We start from the raw sequence: 24,184 nt of genomic DNA, 5'->3' as shown, positions 1-24,184 counted from the left end.
CTTACTTTTTTACTTAACATTGTAAGATTATCCACATTTTTGTCGCTGTTGTTCATTTGCTTCCATGGCAGAAGTATTCCGTTGAATTCATATGCCACAATTGTACTGTTTATGGATATGAGTTCCTTCTATTTTTCAGCTGTTTAAACAATGCTACTATGCCATTCATATACACACAAATGAACACATGCACAGACACTATTTTTTGACATATACTTAGAGAAATGTCTTGCATATTAGTTTTCTTTTTCTGTGTAATAAATTATCACAAACTTGACAGCTTATGTCAATACAAATTTATTATTCCACAATTCCATTGGTTATAAATCTGGGTGCTTAGGGCTTTGTAAGCAATAATCAAGGTGTTCCCTGGGCTGTCTTATCTGGAGGTTCTAAAGAAGAATCCACTTCCATTTTTTTTCAGGTTTTTGATTAAATTTTATTGCTGGTGGTTGTAGGACTGAGGTCTCTTAAGTTCCTTGCTGGCTGTCAGGTAGGAGCCTCTCTCAGGTCCTGAAGGCCACTCACACTTCCTTCCCACAGGCTGCCTACATTTCAGCAACAAATCCCTGTCATGCTCTGAATCTCTCCGACTTTCTTTTCTGCCACCAGCTGAAGAAAATTTTCTGCTTTAAAAAGGGTCATGTGACATATATACACTAATATATATAAAATAGATAACTAATGAGAACCTTCTGTATAGCACAGGAAACTTCACTTTGTTGTACAGTGGAAACTAAGACAACATTGTAAAACAACTATACTCCATTAAAAAAAAAAGGATCATGTGATTGCATACATTTCACCTAATCTCTCTATTTTAAGAACAACTAATTTGTATTTCTCTAATGAATGATGTTGAGCATTCTTTCATGTGTTTGTTGGCAATCTGTATATCTTCTTTGGAAAAATGAACTACAATGAGATATCATCTCACACTGGTCAGAATGGCCATCATCAAAAACTCTAGAAACAATAAATGTTGGAGAGGGTGTGGAGAAAAGGAAACACTCTTCTACTGCTGGTGGGAATGTAAATTGATACAGCCACTATGGAGAACAGTATGGAGGTTCCTTATAAAACTAAAAATAGAACTACCATACGACCCCACAATCCCACTACTGGGCATATACCCTGAGAAAACCATAATTCAAAAAGTGTCATGTACCAAAATGTTCATTGCAGCTCTATTTACAATAGCCAGGACATGGAAGCAACCTAAGTGTTCATCAACAGATGATGATTCACTTTGTTGTAAAGCAGAAACTAACACAGCATTGTAAAACAGTTATACTCCAATAAGGATGTTAAAAAAAAAACAAAACAACTAATAAGTGAGCTTAAATACATCTGTAAAATCTTTTTGCCATGTAATTTAACATAAGGAGCAACACCAGGGAGAAAAGCTCATGAGGACCATGTAGAATTTTTACTACTACAGCTAAATAATAGAGTTTGCATATTTTCATATTTACTGTATAATTTCAATTTGTTTTCTAATATGATTTAAACAATATATACATCCACCAGCAGTATATGAGACTTTCTAGTGCTGTCATCAATACTTGGTATGATTATATTTTTTAATTATTGCCAGTCTGGCAGGTATATTTGATTAATTTTTTTTGGCATTTTCTCAGTATCTCTTTTTCTTTTCTTATATTTTCAAAATCCCAGAAAATTTGGAAAACTAGTACAAACACTTTCTTTTGCCATGAAATATTGGAGAGTATGTTGTTGACATTGTTGTCTTATCATTCCCAAGTACTTTAATTTTTTCTATAATCAAGAACATTCTCTTACAAAACCATAATAGCATCATATAAAAGAAGAAACTAACACTGATATATTACTGGTATATAATCCACAGGCTGTAAACAAGTTTTATCAGTTGACCCAGTAATGTTCTTCAGAACAAAAAGACCCAATCCAGGATCAAAAGTTACATTTCACTGTGGTGTTTATTTAATCTCATTCAATTTGGAATAGTTCATCAGCCTTTATTGGATTTTTTTGGATGTTTTTGAAGATGACAGGCAAGTTATTTTAGCGTGTCCCTCAGTTTAGGTTTGTTTTATGTTTGAACATGATTAGATTCAAATAATCAATTTTTTGAAAGAACATCTCAGAGTGTTGTTATTCTCTACTCATTGCATTCTAGAGTGGGGTACACGATTTTGATTTGCCTGTTACCTGGAGATGTTAACATTGGTGACTTGATTAAGGAAATATTTGCCAGGATTTTTAATTATAAAGTTACTCTTTATTTCCCTTTATAGTTAAAGTACATTTTGTTAGGAAGTGCTTTAGACTATGCAAATCCCTGTATTTCATAAAATTTTCACACACTAATTTTTACATCATTGATAGTTCTTCGTTGAATTATTTTTAACTATGATAATCAATAGTCAATTTCTAATTCTATCATTTCTTCTTGATTTATTACTTAACATTTTACTAAAAGAAAAATCTTTGGCATTTATCTATCCATCCATCCATCTATCATCCATTTATCTATCATCTACCTATCTATTGGAATGAATTGATGGTTTTAATTTTATTCAAAGCATCATAATCCATTATTATCACTGTTTGTTTTGTGATCAAATTCCTCCAGGTTTTCCCAATGAGAGCCACCTTAAGATGGCTCTTGTGTCTGTTTGTTTTGTCCCCATGATTCTTTGGACATTTCTTTATTTTCTGATATAAACAATGTTCCAGGCCTATATTATACTTCTACTTGGCCAGTTCTGAAATCAGCCATTTCTTCAAAGAGGGCTAGTTTAATTTAATGTAGAATATTATTTAGAAAGCAAGATCTTCAAACTAGTCATGCACGTCACTACTTAAGTGTTGATGTTCCTAATCATCTTAGTAGAAAGAGTTAGGGAGTGAATACAAATACACACATGCACATACACAGAGTTACATTTATATTTATTTATAATCTACACATATTGAAAATTAGGATTCACCTCCAATAATTACAATTTCAATTCCACACCACAGAGTTTGTTCTAGTTTTCTCTTTTTTTCCTATGTGTAACTATTTTCTCCAACAGTGATCCACTTGGTTTCCATTATCCTCAATATATTTACCTATTGACTACCCCTTCATATAAGTAACCAGTCACCCATCACTGCCACCATCCCTGCTTACCCTCCTATATGAATGATCTCTTCTTGTTCAGGGTCTGATACTGCACACTGGCTGCCAGTTTTAACCCACACATTTATCCTTTTCTCCTTTCTTGGGCAAAGACAACCTTGCTAGGCTGTTGTTGCTGCTGTCACCCCAACATGGATGTTCTCCTACCTGACATCAACTATTGTACTCCAAGCTGCCTCCTCCAACTTTCTGTACCTACACTGTCTTCATCCAACTCAAGTCTTGAAAATTTGGGGCAGGCCACCTCCTATCCCCACTCTTAAACCTTACACACATGGGTGTCTACCTTTCTTGGGCTTCCTTAATGACTAGGTTAAATCATTCAGGAAGGTCAGGCAGATAGAGAGGAAAAAATGGAGAGTGGGTGTAGTTTGGAGGGAACTGAGTGATTTAATTAGCATTTCTTCAGTTAATAATGAACTTAAAGCGTTTTCATGTGTACTAGCCATTTGAATTTTGTCTTTTGAGTAGTCTATGTTGACCTGTCTTATCTATTGGTGTGTATTAGATTTCCATTTATGCCAGTGTATAGGAGTACTTTATATAGTCTTGATACTAATACACTGTCAGTTATAATTTGCACTTATTTGTGCCTTTCCTAACTCTATTTTTTTAAACAATGCATATGGTCACTCAGTTTTCTCAAAACCATTTAATATATGATCTAGCCTCTCACCAGAAGTCTGTAGTGCACAATGCCACTTATATCAAATGTATGTAAAAGTATGAGTTTTTTGGGGGGTCTCCATTTTGTTATATTAGTCTATTTATTTATCAATGCACCAATACTATATTCAGTATTATTATACAGCAATAAGTCCCACCTTTTTTAAAGAGTGGTTTGGTTATCCAAGGATCGCTGAATATTCATATATAGACATATAGATATAATACACAAACACAAATGAAGCTAGAATGCTTAAGTGGAATTTCTTTGGGGATTATTATTAGGATGTTGTTAAATCTACATATCAATTTGGAGAAAACTTACATCTTTAAAACTACATTGAATCTAAAATATTGAATATATTTCTTATGTAGGTCTTCTTTGATGGTTTTCAATACAGATTTTCTTTATTCATAATGGTCACACACCAATCATGTTTTATGGATTCTTGTCAATACTTTTTGAAACTATTGTATTTAGTAACTTTAGCTTAATTTCTATTTGCCTATTGCTAGAGTTTTAATATATACTTAAATTTTACATATTGACTTTGTGTTTAATAAAATAAATTGAATAATAATTTTATTTATTATTTTTAAACAACAATATTTTCATTGGTGTATTTATTTATAATTTATTTATTTTTGCCTTATCCCATGGATTATAAGCACTATGAAAATTATGTAGAATTATATATAATTGGATGAATGCAGTCAAAAGGTAAAAACTTCCAGTTATAAAATAAGTAAGTACTAGGGATGTAATGTAAACATTTTTTAAGAGCAGTTTTAGGTTCACAGAAAATTGAGGGGAAGGTACAGAGAATTTCCATATACCACCAGCCCACACACATGCATAGCCTTCCCGATCATCAACATCCACCACCAGAGTGGTGTTTACAAGTGATGCAACTACAGTGACACATCATAATCACCAAAGTCCATATTTACATTATAATTCACTCTTCATGCTGTACCTTGTGTGGGTTTGTGAAAATCTATAATGACATGTATTCATCATTGTATTATCATACAGAGTATTTTCACTGCCCTACAAATCCTCTGTTTTCCATCTATTAATTCTTCCTTATCACCCGCCTTTAGCAAGTACTGATCTTTTTTCTGTTACCATAGTTTTTCCTTTTCCAGAATGTCATATAGTTGGAATCACACAGTATACAGCCTTTTCAAATTGGCTTCTGTCACTTAGTAATATGCATTTAAGCTTTATCACATGCTATATGTATCCTTTCATTTTTACACACAATGGATTACATTGACTGATTTTCTAATAATGAATCAAACTATAGTATAGTAAACCTGTATGTACAGAGTAGTATTATATATATATGTTATATATATATTTTATATATATGTGTTATATAAATATGTTATATATATATAAATTGATTTAGAGTTAGTATTTTGCTTAAGAATTTTGCAACTATATTTATCGATAAGATTAGACTATTTTTTTTCTACTGACTTTTTTGTCAATATTTTCTAGGATACACTGCTATATAAAGAGTTCTGAAGTGTTTACTCCTCTGTAATAACTGGAGAGATTATGTAAAATATTGAATTCATCTTTATATGAATGTTAAATACAATATGGTAATGGTGCCATCTAAACGTAGGTTTTCAAAAATTTTAAGGCAACTTTTGAAAAGTCTTATTTTCTAGAAATTTGTTTTTCATTTTTAAAATGTCAATATTAACATGAAGTCATTCAAAATAACTATTTTTATTTTAATATCTTTATGATATGCATGATATATTTTATTCCTGATTTTGAACAACTGTACATTTTTTTCCCTTGATCAATCAAAAACAGACATCTGTTAATCATTTTTTCAAAGAATCAAATTCTGTCTTTGTTGTTTCTTTCCAGTGTATTAGAAATATTTATATATATTTATTAATTTTCCTCTTTTATGTATAATTGCATTCCTTCTACTTGTTGTATTTGTTTTATTTTTTATGTTTGTAACTTATTGTGATAGATGCTTAAATCATTGATTTTTAAACTTTTCTTCTGTGTTACAATTCATGAAAATACAGTAATTGTACTTTTACTGTGTCAGAAACAGTACTTCCAGAAGTTTCATTCTTAATATTTTTTCTGTTCAACTAAGAACACTGATTGACACCCACTATACTTTCCTCATACTCTTTTATGGAGTCATACTCATTTATTAAGGTATAATTTACATGTAGTAAAATTCTTACTTAAAATATTTAGTTCTATGAGTTTTTATAAAGTCGTATAGTCATCTGTAAACACCATGTAGAACCTTTCTATCAAGTCCCAAGTTTTCCCCATTCATTTTTGTATTCCTCTTAACCCCTCAAAAGCACTAACCCATTCTGTTCCTAGAATTTTGTTTTTCCATAATTTCATGTAAATGTGTCTTTTGAGTCTGTTTTCTTTCACTTAGCTTAATAAATTTGAGATTCATCTATGTTGTTTTAAGAATCAGTAATTTGTTCCTTTTTATTGCTTAGTAGTATTCCATTTTATGGATTCACCTCAGGTTTGTCTTTTTCTTTTCAATACACTCTTCAAATGTTGAAGAACATTTGAGTTTCAATTTTTAGGGTTTATGAACAATACCCCTATACAAATTGATGTTAGAAGTATTTTTTGTTTTGTTTTTTAAACATAAGTTAAATTTCACTTTGGTAAAGACCTGGGATTGGAATTTCAGTGTTGTATGTAAAATGTATACTTAATATTTTTAAAAATGTCAAGCTTTTTTCCATAGAAGCTGTACCATTTTACAACCTACCAACAAAGGTCCTGTTGCTCTGAATACTCAGCCTCACTTGGTATTGTCTATGTTTCCTTTAATTTCGGCTACAACAATATCTATTCTGGTAGGTGTATAGTGGTGTCTCCCCTATCTTCTAGAGTAATCCATATTCAATATTCTTTATATGTAACAAGTTCAGAATATGTTTTTTCCATGAATCTTCACAAGAGCAGTTTAGTTAGATTGATGATATTCTAAAGGTCTACAAAGTAAGATAATTTTATGAAACCTATATGACTTACTAGTTTGATGATTTAAAAATTATTTTGGGGTCTTCCCTGGTGGTCCAGTGGTTAAGAATCCATGCTTCCACTGCAGAGGACATGGGTTCAATCCCTTTCAATCTCTGGTCAGGGAACTAAGATCCCACATGCTGCATGGTGCAGCCAAAACAAACAAAGAAACAAAACAACAACAGAGATTCTTTTTGGAATCTAGCTCGGCAAACCCATGTTGGTTTTGGTTTATTGTTACTTCATAAATCAAATTAGGCTATTAGCCAGGGTCTACCAGTAACTATATATGCATGTAAATCAAAATTTCAGCTGTTTATTTTAACTCTCCTTCTACCTTATCTTATCTGTACACATAAACAACCATCCAGTGCATTCACTGTATATTATGGAAGAGTCATTAGCCATATTTATTCCTTATTATTCTTAAAATTATCTTGCATATTATTATTAAGAATTACTATTACAACTATTATTTAATTTTTATTCATTGTGCCTCCTCAGGATTAGACACAGCTGAATTTGAGAGAACATTTTGTATAATTGTTTAAATAAGAGTTATGTTTATATTTTTCTCATGCAGCCCCAAAGTAACATGGTAACTTGATGATCATCATGAATTCGGGCTCCTTGTATCTTAGTAGTGCCTTCCATAATCTAAATTGCTTCCTGATTGATTAATCATTTCTATCAGAGCTCTAAATGTAATAAAAAGTGAAAACACTTTTAAGGAAATTTCCTAGAACAATTCTGTGTACATCTCATTGCCTAGCTAGTCACATGGCCACTCATAACTTTATGGGAGGCTGACAAGTGCATTATTATTGTGTTGACTGGAGAATATTTAACATAATAATAAATGAGTTTTATTAGAAAAGAAAAAGGGGGAATAGATAGCCAGTCGGTGTCTAGCAGTTTTTGAACCATTCTAATTTGATCTTAATTTTTATTTTTATTTTATTTATTTATTTTTTTTAATTTTTTTTTTTCGGTATGCAGACCTCTCACTGTTGTGGCCTCTCCCGTTGTGGAGCACAGGCTCTGGACGCACAGGCTCAGCAGCCATGGCTCACGGGCCCAGCCGCTCCGCGGCATGTGGGATCTTCCCAGAGCGGGGCACGAACCCACGTCCCCTGCATCAGCAGGCGGACTCCCAACCACTGCGCCACCAGGAAAGCCCTGATCTTAATTTTTAAAGGTGAATTTGGAAAACTTGTAGTGAACAGAATGAAGAGGAAGTGAAAAGAGGTAGTTGCAATGTTTTCTATAAGAGATGATCAGTGAGTGGATTATTTCATTGGAATTGAGAATGAAGAATTTTTCTTTTAGTTCAACAGTTATTTTGAGTATCCATTGTTGCCATTTACAGTACTAAACACAAAGAAGATATTTCTAGCCTAAAGAAGCTCACAGTGTCCTTGAGGATCTAAACAAAATAATAATTTCAATAGCAGAAAACTCAAGATATTTTGAATGGACCTAGAGAAAGAGAAGAATCTGTCATAGCTCTGATCATTTTCATTTTTGTTAAGATATCACTTACTAGTCAATATTAAGTAAAAGAGGAAATTGACAAAATAAAATGACCTTGGCAAATGAAGCTTGAAGGTAATGAGTTTGAAAGTGATTGTGAATATTTCAGCACTCCCCAATGTATCTGGCACATACAGGCACCCAAGAAATGTTTGGTGTGTAAATGAGAATGAATGGAGATGCTTATTATATACCTTACTTTGATTTTCAGTAGGCATATTAAAACCTGACTCAAAATATTGGATGTCTGTAAGGTACAGATAAAGTGTAGATAAGGAGCCCTTAACATCTGTAGTCTATTAGTATGTCTTTAACTTAGCTAGCTGTCACCAGGTCTGGAGGGACACCTGGAAAATATTGGAATATTTGAACTGATTAAAAAGATAGAGAAATGGAATAGGCCAAAAAAGAGTGTTGGTTAATGTCAAGTCAATATAAGACTAATAAATCACATTATTAACTTATTAATATAACAATAATTGTTAGGCTATTATTATGTTATTATATACAATAGGGATTAAAAGTTATTTTTAATTGTAGCATGGTAGCTTTGCTAAATTTGACATTTGAGTGTTTCAGAATTCATTTGTAGCAGTTGTATAAATATAACCAGTCCAGAAATATTGTGTTGGGTGGCTTTTTGAGTAATAATTTAAGACTGATCATCAGTAATGTATAATTCTTTACAGATTTCCCAGTTAAGGAATAAATACAGGAACAGAAGCATGGGGAATCTGAAAAAGCATGAGGTTTGGATTCAGATAGACTAAGTGTGGTTTATCTATATAACCATTATATTACTTAACGTCTTTGAGTGCAAATTTTATGATATGTAAAAACAGATGGTAATATCTAATATATAGCAGTTTTGTGAGACTGTTAAAACTTCTGGTAAGTTTTGATTGAGTGTCAGATGCATTATAGGAGCTCAATGTCTCTTTGCTTATGTTTGCTTTGATTCTGGTTATTCTCTGGACAGCATTAGTAGCACTTCTATTCTCAAGGGTTTCAAAATTGGAAAGGAATGATTCTAAAACCATGGTCTACTCATCTTAGAATGAGCTAAGAACACTCTTTTAATTTTGTTGAGTTTATTGAGAAAAATAGAATCAGTTCTCAAAGAGTATTTTTGGCTCTTCATCATGTCTTTTTAATTGGGCAGGACGAGGAGAAAAGAAGAATTAACATTAGAGTCTGAAGTTAAGACAGCATGAGGTTACAATGACAAGCATTTTTTGGTAACTGAGCTGGAAGTTTCAGTCCTCAACAGCAAAGTACGACTGTCTATGGAATGCATTAGGGAAGGTCATGCAATTTCTGTATCATTATTGAGAAGTCCAAAGCAGCAGGATATGAGCAGGTGGTGAGAGATCAAGAATGAAGTGCTAATAAATAAAGTGCTGCAATCAAGGAGTAGAGGAGCTGATGCACTGTTGGTCTTATGAACGCAATATTTGATCTGACATAAAAGAGTTCTAATTAGAGTCTTCATTAGGAATTCATCACTTTCATATACTGGATTTCAATAATCAATAGGGATGTGATGCTACTAGCAAAACTCTGATAAAATGTTGAATTCATGCATTTAGGACAGTGCTGTTGGAAATGGATAAGTGTAGTTACAGAAAGTGACTGTGAGAGATGCAACCAATAGTTGAAGAGGCAAAGGAAAGCAAAGATGCATAGCAGTATTTAGCTCATAGGGGGATGGGTTATGAAACATGACTCGATCAGCAGGCATGCCTGTGAAATGCAAAATGTTGTCAGAAAATCAGAGATTAGTAAGTATCTTAGATCATATAGTATCAAAAAATAAAAATGAAAGGAGAGCAAAATAAGCAAGTATGAAGAGCATTACCATAAAGAGGAGATTTATAGGAGGCCTGGGAAAGAGAAGTTAAAAACTAGAGGGTTTCAACCCTGACTGAACTCACATTTTATATGATCATTATTGATCCTATAGATGCAAAAATCAGCATGGATGGTGGATTTTTATATTTGGAACTATATTATAGAATTGAAAAGTTCTATACATGTTTTATGGGATTGTTTATTTTATACCTCAGGACTTTTTATTGAAGCAAAAGGCCAGTATTGATTCACCCCATTTAGGACACAGGCACTGAGAGATTTGTGAGGGCTATTTGAGGTGAAAACACAGATTAGCTTGGCATCCTAACTTCATTGTTGAAGGTTATAGCAGTCTTCAATCAGCATATGTAATACTAAAAACTAGGGTCCTAGATAAGGTAATGAAGAATCCCTAAAGGTGAGCATAGCATCTAGGGGGCTAGCAATATTGGATATAATGACAGGAAGGTAGTGCATGCTGCAGTTCTAAAGTTGGGTAACATGACACCAGCCATTGACACTGTGCCCAAAGAGAGGATGAGGCACTAAGCAGTTTAGGAGAAAAGGTTTCAGAGTCCAGGGAATAACCAGAAATCCAAGTCTTGAGATTAGGATCTGAAATTCTGGTATAAGTAACCTCATATCAATAAGAAGAAATCAACAAGCTTAAGGAAACCTCTGGTTTCAGGATTAGGATAACTAATGTGGGCACATTTAATGTTAAGCCCCATTATATTTGAACTGAATGGACTAAAAATGACTAAAATACTTTAAAGTTTTCTGTCATATTCAGAAATTATGTGGTAAGCATATGGATAATGAGAAACATCAATGGATCCAGTTGACAGTGGTAGGAGAAATGTGAAGATGGTACACTGTAAAAAATAATTATAAAAGTCCAGTAAATAAATACAACTTGTTTTTCTTGCCAATTCTGATCACTATCTATAAATAAGTCTGGCCTTACAGTCTAAATATTACACTCCTCCTTTAAGAAAATAAGTTAAATGCTTGACATTAGTATTTTCATTTCTTAGCAGAATCTGTTCTTCTTTCCCAAATTTCAACCTTTTTTCTCCAAGTGACTTTTCTATATTATTTGGCATGTCAATTGTCTCTGCTATGACATCTGATCTCACGATTTTCTTCTTTTACTCTCTTCGCTACTACGGATCTTGTCTCATAGTTATAAAATCCTCAGAAGAACTCCTCCTGGAACTCCAACTATGACAAGATTAAACCATTGACATCTCTTCCAAATCGGGTTCTCTTCCAGACTCTTCCATATAGAGTTTACCCTAATTATCCATGAATTTAAAATTTGTGATTTCACCTACTCACTACAATTTATTTGTAATCCCAAAATTAATACCATGGCACTTTTGTGATCTTCTGTAGACATGCGTAGAACAGGAAAAAATGTAGGTCACTCAGTGCACATGTTGCCAGCTGAGGTTCAAAGTGGCCATGTTCTGCCATCTTGCTTTGCCTCTCCTAATGTAAACAAGTGTTCTTTTTTTTTTTTTTTTTTTTGTGGTATGCGGGCCTCCCTCTGCTGTGGCCTCTCCCGTTGCGGAGCACACGCTCCGGACGCGCAGGCTCAGCGGCCATGGCTCACGGGCCCAGCCGCTCCGTGGCATGTGGGATCCTCCCAGACCGGGGCGTGAACCCGGTTCCCCTGCATCGGCAGGCGGACGCGCAACCACTGCGCCACCAGGGAAGCCCCAAAGTGTTCTTTTTATTGTCTGTTTAGTGTCACATGTTTTGCATTTTTGTGCTGTTTGTTGGTGAGTTTTCTTTTTAAAGTGACCCCCAGGTGTAGTGCTGAAGTGCTGACTAGTGTTCCCAAACACAAGAACACTGTGATGTGCCTTGCAGAGAAAATATACTTTAGATAAGCTTTGTTTAGGTGTGAGTTACAGTGTGTTGGCTTTGAGTTCAATGTAGATGGATTACAAATGTTGATATATATTGAAAAAGATGTCTTTAAACAGAAATGCACACAAGACAGGTTATATACTGATTGGTCAATGAAAATGTTGTGACCAGAAGCTCAGGCAAACTTAACCCTGTATTTCCCCCTAGGAGTAATGCTTCAGTATTCAATAATTCCGGCTCATGATGACTTTATGGACTAAAACTAATGCAAAATATGAGAGTCAACTATATATTAGCAACTGCGTTATTCTTAACATCATTTACAATTTAGTATCTTAAGTTTTGGTCCTCTTTTTCATCATTCCCTGGGAGAATGGATAGGGCAGAGGTGAATTCTGGTTTGGGCTAGGAAAAATTTCTGGCAAGGAATGTGTGAGAACCAAGAGCAAAAAGTCATTGTCGTGTAATGGCTCGGCTCTTTAAGAAAACAAGGCAAATGTAAATTAAGATTCATACAGGAAGGATGCAGAAAGTAAAAGTCATATGTAAACATTTCTCTCAATACATCTAGGGGCTTCAGTACCAAGTTATGTTTGAGTAGGGGTGGTTCTGTTAACAGTCACCATGTGTGCCCTGCATGTGACAAACCATCCTGCCTTTTTGGCAGTGAGTGACCCCACATCACTCCTGATGTTCTTAGGCTTGTATCTATTCAGAATACTGGCATTTGTTTGTGTGTCAGTAGGTATATGTTCTGTTGTTTTAAGCTTTCCTTCCCACCAACTTTTGTCTCCTCTAATGTTTTTCTATTAAAAATGTTCACCTTGGGACTTCCCTGGTAGTCCAGTGGTTAAGAATCCACCTTCCAATGCCGGGGATGTTGGTTCAATCCCTGGTCGGGGAACTAAGATCCCATATGCGGCAGAGCAACTAAGCTCCAGCACAACAACTAGAGAGAAGCCCCTGTGCCACAAGGAACAGCCTATGTGCCACAACTAAGACCTGATGAAGCCAAATAAATAAATATTAAAAAATATATTCTAGGCAATTTATTCTAAAAGAAAATAATGTTTACCTTAACACATGTAATAAAAGCTTTACACTGTCAGCCTTGAGATCTCCCTGGAAGAGGTGACCATGGTGAGAAACCAGGGCCATTATTTCCTCTGTCCACAAGTAGAGGTAATATTAATACCACCTGCTCACATTTAACACAAGATGGCTGTGTGAATATTAAGCATATATGAAAAAATATTTCTGTTGATTTGTGGTTTCTCAGAGCCTTTCACTCCTCCTAACCCTTCGGAGCTTCCCAATTGCCTGTTAATATCATTTTCCAGAGAATGGGTAGAAGTCAAGCTAATGATTGATTATCTCCAACCAAAGGTCTCTGTGACCTCAATCCCTGTGGGCTGAATTTGATTTTCTGTTCAAAGAAAATAGCTGGAGAAAGTCTTGATTTCTCTATGATTTTTAAAATATTCAGTAAAGCCAAAACCATGTGAATCAAATGCTGCTATGTAGCAAAAGCTTAAGGATCAGTGTTTTAAAGATCTTTTAAATTGTGATTTCCAGTTCTAAGCTATTTTCCCACCTACCAAGAATGTGACAAATACAATTAATCCTAGACCTGGAAGGAGATTTGAGGTTCCGTTTCAGTTGGTCTGCATTACAACAAGTGCACACAGAATTTTTCAGTATTAAATTGTAATAATCTGCAAATACCGTAGAACTTCAGCATCAGAAGGCTCATTTGGGTAATAGGAGGTGGTTTTGTGGAATTTGTGGACTGCAGCTTCAGCCTGAATGAGTGGATATTAGCTGTATGAATGAGAGGAAAAAGGTAATACAAGGTTTGCAATCAGCATGGACACAGGCAGAGTGGGGAGTAAAAAGATTGTCTGAATGGTGCAATACTATAGCTTCCTGGTGGAAAATGGGATTTAAGCATGTGGCCAGATACACAGGGTAACTCCATGAATTTTTACTTGATTTAAGAGCAATCACTCTACTTTCTTGAGCCAATAAAAAAAATTGTGTTTAGCAAAAACAGCAAGATGGATTAGAAGGGTAAGGAGGAAAAACTAAAAACAAAGAATCAAGCTAAAAAGTGTCTCTGATGCCTAGCCTGGAGGCAATGGCAACCTGGTCCAATAATCTCATGGACTGTAGCTTAATGTGTCTTCTGGGACCTTTGCTGAAAAAACGTAGGATGAATTGCGGCAGATATGTGGTTTTTCCCAGGTTTCATGAACAATAATATCACCTTAAAAGTTTTCCTTTCATGACTTCTAACTCTTCTGCTACTAAAGTAACCTCCTTAATGTCAATAGTTTTCTCACTCCAACCTGTTCATCAAAATTATCATAGAGAAAACCAAATCGGATGATGTTACTTCCCAAATTATTATTATTATTATTATACTTTTTTTCTACATGTTTCCATTTGGATAATTTCTATTGATCTGTCTTGAAGATCACTGATTCTTTTTTTTTCAATTTTTATTTTATATTGGTGTATAGTTGATTAACAATGTTGTGTTAGTTTCGGGTGTACAGCAAAGTGATTCAGTTATACATATCTATGTATCTATTCTTTTTCAAATTCTTTTCCCATTTAGGTTATTACAGAATATTGAGCAGAGTTCCTTGTTCTATATGGTAGTTTCTCATTGGTTATCTATTTTAAATATAGCAGCATGTACATGTCAGTCACAAACTCCCAATATTATTTTTATTATTTAAAAAAAATTTATTGCAGTTTCATGGCCTCTTGAATAAAGTTTATAGCCCTCAGCATGGCCATTGAAATCCTTTACTACCTTTCTTTTGAATTTATCTCCAATCTCTTCCTGTTAAGAATTCTACGCTAAACATGCTAAACTAGTGTCTTACCAGATTAGCTTTTGTTTTACACACATTTGTGCCTTTCTCCTTTCATATCTTTGGTCTGTAATACCCTCCCCTATTCCTCAACCATCTCTAAAGTTTAGATCTAATGTTACTTTCTTTGTAAAACCTTTATTCTCTTAAACTGAGCCAATTTATACTCAGGGGAAGCAGACATGGTTAAGAAAACTTCAGATTTGGACAGAACTGCATTTAAATATATTTCATTTACCAACTCTGAGATCTGACTGTATTGATTCTTGGTTCTACACATTACAAGTATCTCCTCTGTAAAGCAGATACAATCTGTACATCATGTATTTCTTGATGAGAATTAAATAAGCTAAAGTGTGAAATTCAGGACAATAGGACCACCTCACTAAATGAAAGTTCTTATTACTAATAACAACAAAGCAATCATCTCACTTTATTGTAATCAATTCTTAATAGTTTTCCTCCCCTCCTCTATGGTAAAGTTCTAGGGAAGAGAGAGTATCATATTCATTTTTCTTTAATTCCTAATTTCTATTACAGTGCCTGCTACATAATAGGTATTCAACAATTATTTTGTTTACATCTGTTAAAATTCATAGAGGTACACTGAAGATAACGTGAATAGTCTTCTTCATAAAGTTAGGAAGAGGTAAATTTAAAACTGGAGAAAAAAAAATTTTGAAAGCCTAGTTTTCTATTATGTCTTCTTTAGCAGAATTTTCCAATGTTTAGTTTAGATAATCTGAGTCTTATGACTAAGAAAAAGAGGTCTGATCAAATAACATGTTAGATACAGCACAGTACATCCTTGTAAAATGATTTACAGTTTTACATTGAAGCTTCAGGAGTTCCTTTAGTAATTGTTTAACACAGAATTCCCTAATATTCATGATTCTGCATATTATGTTTGGGTGCATGGATAACGTCTACTTCCATCCGTAGAAATATGGCATGTTCATAGGGAATTCTTCACAGTAAGATTGATCCTTTATAGTTAAATCAGCTTTATTTACATCTAATCTGCATAAATTTTTCTTCAATGGAAAAAGCTCTTGTGACACCTTTATGTGTTTCAAGCCTATGTCAAAGGGACACCATGAGTACTTGTCTCAACTATCATTTGAATATCTGTACTTTACAATTACTTTTTAAATTATTAATTCCAAGAAAACCCAGTGAAGAACAATGGTTTAAAATAAATTAGCAGTTAAATAAATAAATAGATTATTGGAAAATATCTAACAAAATTTGTGTATCTTGGATATTAAAACTTTAGACTAAGTGAAATAGTGACTGATATTATTCTCAAGAATCTGTACAGAAATTATTTTTTCATCCTTAAAAAAATAAAAGAATCGGGGCTTCCCTGGTGGCGCAGTGGTTGCGCGTCCGCCTGCCGATGCAGGGGAACCGGGTTCGCGCCCCGGTCCGGGAGGATCCCACATGCCGCGGAGCGGCTGGGCCAGTGAGCCATGGCCGCTGAGCCTGCGCGTCTGAAGCCTGTGCTCCGCAACGGGAGAGGCCGCAGCAGAGGGAGGCCCGCATACCACACACACAAAAAAATAATAATAAAAAAAAAGAAGACAGGCAAAAAGCAAAAACAAAAACCCTCCATCTAGATATATTGTGGTAAAATTATAAATTACCAAAGAAAACAACAAAATATTAAAAGAAAATAGAAAGTACAGTTGTCCCCAAGAGCCTGCGCGTCCGAAGCCTGTGCTCCGCAACGGGAGAGGCCGCAGCAGAGGGAGGCCCGCATACCACACACACAAAAAAATAATAATAAAAAAAAAATAAATAAAAGAACAAAAATAAAAGCAAAACAAACTTTTTCCTTACCTTTCATTTGTGATTCTTGGACATTGCTTTACAGGAGAGTTATGCGTCAGAGAAAGCAATAGAGCAAAAATGACAATGACCTTGGAAGAAACAATTTAAATTCTCAAGATGTTCCTTTCCTCTTTGATATATTTTTAAGATGACATAGAAACAAGAATCTCCTTATTCTGTTTACCCATAGGAACACAGTGGAAACTTGTTTGAAACCCAAGTTCTTCATAATACTGTAAAGGAGGAACTTTGCAAAAGAAGTATACCTGGAACCAACACAGAACACACATGAAGAAGTTGCTCACTCTTCTAAGGTAAATTCATGAATTTTCCTTTCTGATGCCAGATGGTAAAGAGCTAACTGCAACTTTTCTTGTGTGTGCTATGAGCGACAGGATCTGTCACTTCAGTGACATTTTGTATTTAAGATGAATTAAGAGATGACTGGTAATTATGAGAACGATTTCCATTTGTGAAGGTTTGAGATCATTTGAAGTTTAATGATCTGAACTCCAACAATGATGCAGGTCTGGGGCTACAGCTAAAGGGGTCCAAACTGCCCAACATTCATGATTCACATGATTGTTTTAGAAATGTATTCTCTGGGATTGCAAACTAGAATTTAGTTGTGTTGTTACAAACATGATACTACCAAAAGAAAAAGTTAATCGTGGCTGCGTTCATTTACTGTTTACCAAGCAGTAGTTTTCACATTTGATCATCTGCAGCATTATGCTGATGATCAGCAAATGCTTGCTAAAATATTAGACAGTAAAATATGCTATGTGAATATTTCTGATTTGAATTTTTCCACGTGTCGCCAAAATGGGACTGCTATTATGCTAACTATCAACAATAGAACTTCAAAATCATAGACGCAGACCACATGGGGGATCTTCTTTTACCAGTGATTAACTGTGTGTCTTCAAGTGAATCTTTTTGGGTTACTGAGGACTAGTTTTCTCATGTGTAAAAAATAAGTTGGACTGCAGTTTTTATGGTAACTAATTCAACCAAATTCAATCAAATAGGTTGAGAATGGTGCTTTTAAAAAACTAAAATAGAGCCAAAAATTGTAAAAGACAAATTCTTACAGACTGCATGATCATGCAATTATACAAAATGTGTACAATTCCCTATCATGAGCCTAGCACTCCTAAGTCATCTTTTTTTTTTTTTTTTTTTTTTTTTTTTTTTTCGGTACGCAGGCCTCTCACCGTTGTGGCCTCTCCCGTCGCGGAGCACAGGCTCGGGACGCGCAGGCTCAGCGGCCATGGCTCACGAGCCCAGCCGCTCTGCGGCATGTGGGATCTTCCCGGACCGGGGCACGAACCCGCGTCCCCTGCATCGGCAGGCGGACTCTCAACCGCTGCGCCACCTGGGAAGCCCCTAAGTCACCTTTTTTTCTTCACAGTAATGCCATATATATTTTTCCTTCAAACTCCATAATTAATTTCATGAATGTCATTACAGCAAATGATATAATTACTCATTAGAGTTGTGGGCAATCATTTAAAAAGCCATTAAGAATTAGTCATTGTCTTTTCTTTGATTTGTTAACTAGAAACCTTATTAGTCCCCCCTTCCAGAGGCATGATTAAAGGGGAAAAGTATGTGTTGTAGTATCTTGTGATATTATTTTCAGCTTGTGAATAAAAATGATTTTTAATGCTATGTCTTTAAGACAGAGAGATTTCCCATCCTATTCTTTTAAACCTGTAATGATTTAGCACTAACAATCCTCAAAAGACTCTGACACAACACCAGCCCATGAATAACCCCCTGTTAGAATTTCCGTAGAACTTAATCACAGTTTTATACAATGAGGAGGAAACAAAATATTTTATAAATTATATATTTCATCTCCTTTGTTACACGTATGAGGGAACTGAGGGCCAGTGAATTAAACATCTTGGGGAATGATTTATTTACCACAATGGTTCCCAGATTCCTCTCAACTCTGGAAGCAACTCCCTTTCTCCTTTTCTTCTGTTTGTATACTCCCTACAGTTCTTATAAATAAACCAGTAGATCTTCATCTCTTCTTTCACACTGATATTCAGGTACTTCACATTGTATAACAATATTCACACATCTCCCACTTTATACTCCTAACCTCTGTATAACCATCCTTTCAGGTTCAGCACATGTCCTAAATTATCCATAAAGTCATCTTTAATCACTCCAGCCAATAGCAATCTTACCTTTCTTTAAACATTTGTAATCTTGTATCTTTTCATTATAGGTAATATTTATTGAGTGCTTGTTCTGTCTTCACAAACCTATTTATTGCATACTTTGCTACCTATTGTTTCTGAGTATCATCTCTGGTATAGATATTTCAAACTGTTATTTAATCTTTTTGTCTTATAACACTGGAAAGGACTATGCCATCTATAAATATACAGTGTAAGCTCTTTGAGGGAAAAGGTCAGGGTCCATTAATACAATATTTTCAGGCTATAGCATACTATTATATACATAGTAAGTATTTAGTACAAAACTGTTGACTGGCAGACTGTCAATTTTATATCCCTCTATTTGCTTGAGGGATATATATATACCTCTCTTTCTCTCTCTCTCTCTCTCTCTCTCTGTATCTATCTATATATATCTCCCTCTCTTTCTTCTTTTTACCAAATGTCTGTTCATGTTTATTTTTGTTTTCTATTATGTGAATGGAATGGAAACTCTTCTTAATATCTTGCTAAAATTGTCAGAGGGGAAATTTCATTGACTATGGGATTCACTGGGTCCTTCCTTAGACCTCTTTCTTAGCCTTCTATGGAAACTGTTTTTGCGTTGGTTTTTTTTTTTTCATTCTCATCTTTTTATTTTTCACAGGATATGTGTTAGCATTATTTAAGACAAAAACAAAACAAAACAAAACTATTTATCGCTCAGTGATGTTATGCATCTTTGTAGAATATTTCCTTTTTTCTTTATTGTATACAATCTTATACTCTTTAAATTTGATATGTTCTTATACTTTTTACGTGTAAAGAAAAGCCTGAATAATGTTATTTTCTTACAATAAATCTAAAAGTAAATAATATTTAGTACTCACTCAGGAAGCGTTTTACAAAATACATATTACTCAGTGGAAATAATTAGCAGGTTCTGCTTTACCATATAAACAAATGGAGAAACACACAAAATAGGGTTTAAAAAAAACATAGAAGTAAATGCTTATATTTTCATATCAGATGAACCACTAATCAGCTGTGCATCATAAAATGACTTTTCCCTTACAATGTTCTGACGATTTATACCGATGTGTAAATAATATTCATTTGTAAAGGACAAATTATTTTCAGTGAAATGAGCAGACTGAAACTTTGACACTAAAGGGTCCTACCAGGCAAAGGAGGGATAGGTGTGGGACGAAAAGAGACAGAACCAGCTGTATGTGATGGGAAGACAGCCAGGGTTAGGTCATTAGAACACAGACTTCAAACTACATGGTGGCCTGAATAAGGGAGACATAAGTGGCAGTTTGGGGATGCACATCCAGCTACAGTAACAGAGGTCTTGCAGCTGACTCAGAAGTTTTGGTGTCAAGTATACGGTGAAATAGAAGTTGGGATTAGAAAGTAATCATTCCAAATCAGGAGAAAGGGAAAAGCAAATGGCCACCTGATTACATTAAAATAGAAAAGAAAAAAAAAAAAAAGAAAAAAGCAAACAATCTGGTAACTAGAACTTGTACACATGGTCAAAGGAAGCCAAGCAATCTTCAAATTTAATTTTTAGTGAGATATTTTTAGGAGGAAGAATGGTATCAGCAAACCAAATAAATCATATTTTGGATTTTTGTTATATCCTCTTGAAAGAGAACATCATAGGATATTAAAAACCTGGAATGTTCTTTCTTCTATGGCGATTTTTCATATATTTTGTAATCCAGCAAAACACAGCTTTATTCCATTGTATGGCTTTCTTTACTGTTTTTTGTTTGCTTGTTTTTCTAAAGGATGTTTGAAAGACTTCTTCCTATGTGTGAGGCAGGGGCTGGTGGCAGCAGCCGCGCTTGGACAGGTTCCCGTTTCCTAACTTCCTCATCTCTGCTGGGCATGTGCGCAGTCTAGGGTTCAAGGTCGCCTGTCTTTCTGGCTTCTGCTTACGCTGGCTGGCCCGAGAGCTGCCTAGAGCCAGCGCTGCCTGGGAAGTGGTGCAGGCCAGGCGGCACAGGGCGCCCGGAGCTTAGGGGGAAACAGAGCGGGGCGACCCCTTCTCCCGGCACTGAGATGTGGATCCAAGTTTGCACCATGCATGGCTTCCAGGCACGCACCATTGAAGCCATGTGTTGCAAAGCCACAATTAAGGAGCTGTGAGAGCGCGTGTGGGCGCTCTTCCACGGGTGGTCCGAGTGCTAGCGCCTCTTCTACCCTGGCAAGCAGCTGGAAAATAGATAAACTTTATTTTAGTATAATGTTGGACTTAATGATATAATTCAGCTACTAGTTTGCCCAGACCCTGACCTTCCCAGCATATCTGAAGAGACTGATGTACCGGCCAAACCCTGTTCTAATAGTCCATGTAAAGGAAACACCAACGGGAAGACCTTCCAATCAGCCGGCTACATCAACTCATGATTTTCTTATTGATCCTGGCATTGAACTAAATAAAGGTGTTTTGGGCATGTGTGTGTGTTTAATCAAATACTTGGACACCAAAGACTCTTCCCTAAATGTGGCTACAGGTATTTCTCAGAGATACTGTGGATTTTGTTCCAGACTACTGCAAGGAACCATGTATCACAACAAAGCAAGTCACATAAATTTTTTGGTTTTCCAGTGCATTTAAAAATTATGTTTACACTCTAGTCTCTTAGATGTATGATAGCATATTGTCTAAAAGAACAATGTATGTACCTTGATTTAAGATTGCTTTGTTGCTAGGGACTGCTGGCCATCATCTGAGCCTTCAACAGGTCATGATCTTTTAGCTGGTGGAGGGTCTTGCTTGCATGTTGATGGCTGATTGCTGATCAGGGTGGTGGTGGTTGTGGCAATTTCTTAAAATAAGACAACAGTGAAGTTTGCCACATCTATTGACTCTTCCTTTCACAAACAGATTCTCTGTAGCATACAAGGCTGTTTGATAGTATTTAACCCACAGTAGAATTTCTTTCTGAATTGGAGTTACTCCTCTCAAACCCCACACCTGCTTTATCAACTGAGTTTATATACCATTCTAAATCCTTTGTTGTCATTTCAACAATCTTCACAGCATCTTCACCAGAAGTAGATCCATCTCAAGAAGCCACTTGCTTTGCTCATCCATGAGAAGCAACGCCTTATCCAATCAAGTTTGACCATGAGATTGTAGCAATTCAGCTACATCTTCAGGCTCCACTTCTAATTCTAGTTCTCTTTCTATTTCCATCACATCTGCAGTTATTTCTTCCACTGAAGTCGTAAACCCCTCAGAGTCATCAATGAGGGTAAACATTACATAACCTATATCAGTGAGGATAGGAGGTGATTTGTAGTGTTTACCAATTTTTTGATGTAAAAGCTCCCACCAAGGCTGATTTCATGCACCAATGTGATATTACTAAATGCAGAGCTGTGTATAGATGTACAAATTTGGCAACAGCACATCACTCATTTGCACATTTTTATTGCTATTATAAGTATCAGGATGCTTATTGTGGTGGAATATAAATATCTATGGGCATCTTTGATAATTTATTTAAGGTATATTCTTAAAACTGGGATTGCTCTGGTAACATTTTTAAAGCTCTTGATCACTACTTCCAGAAATGCAGAATACACTTTATTTTCTTTTATTTGTTTGTTTTTAACATCTTTATTGGAGTATAATTGCTTTACATTGATGTGTTAGTTTCTCCTGTATAACAAAGTGAATCAGCTATACATATACATATGTCCCCATATCTCCTCCCTCTTGCGTCTCCCTCCTAAACTCCCTATCCCACCCCTCTAGGTGGATGCAAAGCACTGGGATGATCTCCCTGTGCTATGCTGCTGCTTCCCACTAGCTATCTATTTTACATTTGGTAGTGTGTATATGTCCATGTCACTCTCTCACTTTGTCCCAGCTTACCCTTCCCCCTCCCCATGTCCTCAAGTCCATTATCTACATCTGCATCTTTATTCCTGTCCTGCCTCTAGGTTCTTCAGAACCAATTTTTTTTTTAGATTCCATATATATGTGTTAGCATATGGCATTTGTTTTTCTCTTTCTGACTTACTTCACTCTGTATGACAGTCTCTAGGTCCATCCACCTCACTACAAAAAAAATCAATTTTGTTTCTTTTTATGGCTGAGTAATATTCCATTGTATATATTGCCACATCTTCTTTGTTCATTCATCTGTCGATGGACACGTAGGTTGCTTCCATGTCCTGGCTATTGTAAATACTGCTGCAATCAACATTGTGGTACATTACTCTTTTTGAATTATGGTTTTCTCAGGCTATATGCCCAGTAGTGGGATTGCTGGGTCATATGGTAGTTCTATTTTTAGTTTTTTAAGGAACCTTCATACTGTTCTCCACAGTGGCTGTATCAATTTACATTCCCACCAACAGTGCAAGAGTGTTCTCTTTTCTCCACACCCTATCCAGCATTTATTGTTTGTAGATTTTTTGATGATGACCATTCTGACCAGTGTGAGGTGATACTTCATTATAGTTTTGATTTACATTTCTCTAATGATTAGTGATGTTGAACATCCTTTCATGTGTTTGTTGGCAATCTGTATATCTTCTTTGGAGAAATATCTATTTATGTCTTCTGCCCATTTTTAGATTGGGTTTTTTGTTTTTTGGTATTGATATAAAGGAGGCAAGAATATACAATTGAGAAAAGACAGCCTCTTCAATAAGTGATGCTGGGAAAACTGGACAGCTACATGTAAAAGAATGAAATTAAAACACTCCCTAACACCATACACAAAAATAAACTCAAAATGGATTAAAGACCTAAATGTAAGGCCAGACACTATAAAATTCTGAGAGGAAAACATAGGAAGAACACTCTATGACATAAATCACAGCAAGATCATTTTTTACCCACCTCCTAGAGAAATGGAAATAAAAACAAAAATAAACAAATGGGACCTAATGAAATTTAAAAGCTTTTGCACAGCAAAGGAATCCACAAACAAGATGAAAAGACAACCCTCAGAATGGGAGAAAATATTTGCAAACAAAGCAACTGACAAAGGATTAATCTTTAAAATATACACTTTCTTTTCAAGTACCCACTGAACATTTGCTAAGATAGACTACATTCTGGGCCATAAAATGAAACTTTGACCTGTAATGGGACCCAAATAGAAATCAATAATAAAAA

The 24,184-nt window shown here is 35.1% G+C and overlaps 1 pseudogene; it reads right to left on the bottom strand.

Annotated features, from left to right (window-relative positions):
* LOC102991174 (serine/threonine-protein kinase 35-like) overlaps positions 1-24,184 on the bottom strand; it is a 143,497-nt pseudogene that overhangs the window by 99,574 nt on the left and 19,739 nt on the right.

This window comes from Physeter macrocephalus, chromosome 12, assembly GCF_002837175.3.
Source record: "Physeter macrocephalus isolate SW-GA chromosome 12, ASM283717v5, whole genome shotgun sequence".
In the NCBI taxonomy this organism is placed as follows: Eukaryota; Metazoa; Chordata; class Mammalia; order Artiodactyla; family Physeteridae; genus Physeter; species Physeter macrocephalus.
The sequence above is the reverse complement of the archived record's forward strand: the minus strand, read 5'-3'. Positions and strand labels throughout refer to the sequence as shown.